Genomic DNA, 5212 nt, shown 5'->3' on the forward strand with positions numbered 1-5212 from the left:
GGTGTCGCTAAGACGCCCGACTGTGGCATTTCTTTTTAAGTCCTTTCTATGATGTCGCCCCGACGTTCGACTGTGGCATTTCTTTTAAAGCCCTTTATGTGGTGTCGCTAAGACGCCCGACTGTGGTATTTCTTTTAAAGCCCTTTCTGTGATGTCGCCCCGACGTCCGACTGTGGCATTTCTTTTAAAACCCTTTATGTGGTGCCGCTAAGATGCCCGACTGTGGAATCATTTCCTTATATTTATTTTTTCACCTTTCGAGGCGTCGCTTCAGACACCCGATCGGTCTTCATTTATGTTTTGTGGGATTTCAGGCGGACTACCGCCGTTTCCCTTTTACTTACCTCGTTATGCTAATTTTTGAATATACATTGGTGAATTAATCATGACGCATTCATGCATGCATTTGTTATATCTTACGTCCGAACTGTCTTGCGAGTACTTTCAAAGTACTCACTGGCTTGTTGATTTGGCCAGATGCTGACGAAGGCGATCTCATGGATGAAGAATTTGATAGTGAGTCCGTCGCCTAGAGGAGTCCCAGTCAGTCTCGTACGACCCTGGATTTGGTCACTGTATTATATCCGCTTCCGCTACCAAATAAATTCATCGAGCCTCACCTCGACGCTCGATGAGACGACAGCTTTAGAGACTTGTATCTCTCTCCCCGCTGTGTTTTTCCACCATCGCCCTATCCTCGAGTCAGTAGCATGCCTCCACACCACTGTGTCATGTCCGCCAATATGTATATTTATTGGCGTGCTTGTAATAATTTGGTTGAGCAACCGTAGTTCGACCCTGTAATATATTTTATGCTACTGGCTTATTGTATCAAGAATTTGTCTACCAGTAAGGAGGATTTCTCTCATACTGGACTCAAAAGATTGGTTTCTCAATAAATATTTTTATTGGAAAACCGGTCGTGACAAGCTTGGTACCAGAGCCAGGCTGACTGTAGGAAGCCACTAGGTGCGATCGCTAATTGGTTATTAGCATGATTGAGCCTTTCCATATTTTCTTGATTGTAGTCATTTTCTGTCAGTCAGCATAAATTTATGATCTGACCATGCAGAATTTTTGCCTACTTTTGTAGATGGCCGACAACAGCTGCGAGTCTCAGACCTTCGCCAACGTGCCCGATGGGTTCGTCAAGCTTCTTTCCTTCATCGTTCAGGTCGCGATGGGGCCATCTGTGCGCCCAGTCTTCATCATGGGTATGGACTGGATGACAGCTCATCATGCCAAGATTGATTGTTACACCAGATCTGTTCAGCTTACCCACCCATCTGGCAAGATAGTCACTATCTCCACTAGAGTTGCAAAGCGTCAGCTCTATTCTCTTAATGCGAGCCCTCTTCCAGACCTTGAAGATATCCCGGTAGTCCGTGATTTTCCGGATGTCTTTCCAGAGGAACTGCCAGGTGTTCCACCTGACAGAGATGTAGAGTTCGTCATAGATCTTATTCCAGGAACTGCTCCAATCTCCAGGAGACCTTACAAGATGGCACCCTTAGAACTAGCCGAGCTTAAGAAACAACTTGATGAGTCCTTGCAAAAGGGTTTCATCCGTCCTAGTTCTTCTCCTTGGGCTTGCCCCGTCCTCTTCGTCAAGAAGAAGGATGGTACGGACCGGATGGTTGTAGACTATCGTCCCGTTAATTTGGTCACGATAAAGAACAAGTATCCGCTCCCCAGGATCAACGATCTGTATGATCAGCTCGCTGGATCCTCAGTCTTCTCCAAGATGGATTTGAGGTTAGGCTACCACGAAATCAAGATCAGAAATGGGGACATTCCTAAGATGGCTTTTGTCACTCGTTATGGTCAGTACGAGTACACTGTCATGTCCTTTGGTCTAACCAATGCTCTAGCCACATTCTCCCGCTTGATGAACTCGATCTTCATGGAGTACTTAGATAAGTTCGTCGTGGTTTACCTCGATGATATTCTTATTTACTCGAAGAACGAGGAAGAGCATGCCAAACATCTTAGACTTGTGTTAGAAAAACTCAGAGAGCACCGCCTTTATGCCAAGTTCTCCAAGTGTGAATTTTGGTTGCCAGAAGTGACCTATCTAGGCCACGTGATTTCTGGTAAGGGCATTGCTGTCAATCCCGAGAGGGTTAAGGCCGTTCTCGATTGGACTCCACCTGAGACCGTTAAACAAGTTAGGAGTTTCCTTGGTCTAGCCAGCTATTGCCGCCGCTTTGTTGAAAACTTCTCCAAAGTAGCCAAACCTCTCACGGAACTTCTCAAGAAAGATAAAAAGTTTTAGTGGTCCCCACAGTGTGAGTATAGTTTTCAGGAACTGAAAAGACGTCTGACTTCTACTCCCATACTTGTGCCACCGGATTTCACAAAGGACTTTGTTATCTACTGCGACGCCTCACGACAGGGACTAGGTTGCATTCTTATGCAGGATCGTCATGTGATTGCCTATGCATCTCGACAGTTGCATCCACATGAGGAGAATTATCCTACACATGATCTAGAGCTTGCAGCTGTAGCCTATGCACTCAAGACCTGGCGACATTACCTCCTTGGTAAACGTTGCGAGATCTACACCAATCACCAGAGTCTCAAGTATATCTTCACCCAACCGGATCTGAACCTTAGGCAAAGACGTTGGTTGGAAGTGATCTCAGATTATGATCTAGGGATTACTTACACTCCAGGCAAAGCCAATGTCATGGCTGATGCGTTAAGCCGTAAATCCTATTGCAACAATCTCATGTTGCAGCAAGGCCAACACTTCTCCATGAGGAATTCTGTAAGCTCAATCTTCACATTGCTCCTCACGGATTCCTTTCTACCTTGGTGGCGAAACCTACTCTTGTGGATCATATTATAGAAGCCCAGAAGCATGATACGGGGATTACCCGGATCAAGAGAAACATTGCCAAAGGTGTTGCTGGTAGTTTCTCTATTGATGCTCGAGGTGTTGTTTTCTTTGGGAACCGTCTGGTGGTCCCCAAGAAGCAACATCTTCGACAATTGATTCTTAAGGAGGCGCATGAATCCCCTCTCACGATTCATCCCGGTAGTACTAAGATGTATCAGGACCTACGCCAGAGGTTCTGGTGGACTAGGATGAAGAGAGAAATTGCTCAGTTCATTGCCAACTGTGACGTTTGTCGTCGTGTTAAGGCAGAGCATCAAAGACCTGCTGGCACCCTTCAGCCTTTAGCTATTCCTGAGTGGAAATGGGATAAAGTTGGTATGGATTTCATCACCGGCTTTCCCAGGACCAAGAAAGGGAATAATGCTATCTTCGTAGTCATTGATCGTCTCTCCAAAGTGGCGCACTTCCTACCTGTTCGAGAGAGTATCACTGCTAGTCAGCTCGCTGACTTATACATTTCTCGGATAGTGTCACTTCATGGTGTTCCACTAGAGATCAATTCAGACCGTGGTAGTCTTTTCACTTCTCATTTCTGGGAGAGTTTCCAAACTGCCATGGGAACCCATCTTTCCTTCAGTACCGCTTTCCACCCTCAGTCAAGTGGTCAGGTGGAAAGGGTCAACCAAATTCTCGAAGACATGCTTAGAGCTTGCGTTATCTCATTCGGTATGGATTGGGAGAAATGTCTTCCTTTCGCCGAGTTTGCTTATAACAATAGCTATCAATCTAGCCTCAAAAAAGCTCCTTTTGAGGTTCTCTATGGACGAAGATGTCGAACACCTTTGAACTGGTCAGAAACCGGTGAAAGACAATTCTTTGGACCGGACATGATCCAGGAGGCAGAAGAGCAAGTTCGCATCATTCGTGAGAATTTGAAAATAGCCCAGTCTCGTCAGAAGAGTCAGTATGACCGCCATCATAAGGATATGACTTATGAAATTTGCGACCAAGCTTACCTTCGGGTCACTCCTTTGAAGGGTACCCATCGCTTCGGTATCAAGGGCAAGTTGGCTCCTCGTTACATTGGTCCTTTTTGCATTCTTGCTAAATGAGGAGAGGTTGCATACCAGTTGGAATTACCCCCACATCTTTCTCGAGTCCATGATGTCTTCCACATCTCTCAACTCAGGCGTTGCTTCTCGGATCCTATCCGTGAAGTGGACCACGAAACGCTTGATCTCCAAGATAACCTCACATATCGAGAGTACCCGGTTCGCATTCTTGATCAAGCAGAGCGTGTCACTCGATGTCAGAACATCAAGTTTCTCAAGGTTCAGTGGTCTCATCATTCCGAGAGAGAAGCTACTTGGGAGCGAGAAGATCGTCTTTGACTGGAGTACCCCACTTTCTTTCCGTCGACCCCTGAATCTCGGGACGAGATTCTTTCAAGTGGGGGCGAGTTGTCACATCCCTAGTTCTGGTATGACCTAGGCTAGCTAGTCATTTGTGCATCATGTTTAAATTCCATTTAAATTTGAAATGGGGATTTGTGAAACCCCTGAGAATCATTTCTGGAAATGACCCAAATAAAAATTGCTCCAAAAAGGTCCAAGAAAATGCTCATGTTGTTTCCTGAAAATATTGGACAGAGGTAAAAATCAAACCAATATTTTTAGGATCTCATAAGTATTTATTTTGGGCATTTGGAATTAATACAGTAATTATTTTCTTTGGATATATATTGTTATATATATAAATATTGTCCAAAAACTATGCCATTTATTAAGGAGCTCTGGAATAATATAACTAGCCTCTATAAAAATTGGTATAAGAAAATAAAATGGTTTAGTATTTTTATTAAACCAAACAAATGTCAGAAAAATAGAAAAGAGAAACAAATCAGGAGAAAAACTTACCTGGCGCTTACCTCCATGTGTAGCCCGTTACTGTGCAGCCCAGCAGCAGCCCAGCCCGCCTCTTCCTCTGTCGTCTTCCTCCCCCTCGCCCAAGCAGCTGCGTGCCCGCGCCACAGCCGGCCGTGGCCACGCGCCCGGCCACCTCCTGCTTCCCCCTCATCGCTCTGGATGACCCGGACAACGCCACGCGACGCCCCGCACCTCTCTCCCTCTCTCTCATTCCTCCCCTTTCCCTGGTCTCTCTCCCACGCGACCGCCCGAACGCACCGTCACCGCCGCTCACCGTAGTCGTAGCCACCGCCTCCCCCTCGCCTCTCTGACACGCGCAGGAGCTCCGCGTCGTCGTCCTCGTCCTCCCTGCCAAGCCACGCAAGCCGGAGCGCCCCGTGGAGCCGTCGTCGTCGCCTTCATCACCTTCGGCCGCCGTGGATCTCCGTCGCCGCTCGCCGCCGTC

Source organism: Triticum dicoccoides, chromosome 7B (assembly GCF_002162155.2).
Source record: "Triticum dicoccoides isolate Atlit2015 ecotype Zavitan chromosome 7B, WEW_v2.0, whole genome shotgun sequence".
In the NCBI taxonomy this organism is placed as follows: Eukaryota; Viridiplantae; Streptophyta; class Magnoliopsida; order Poales; family Poaceae; genus Triticum; species Triticum dicoccoides.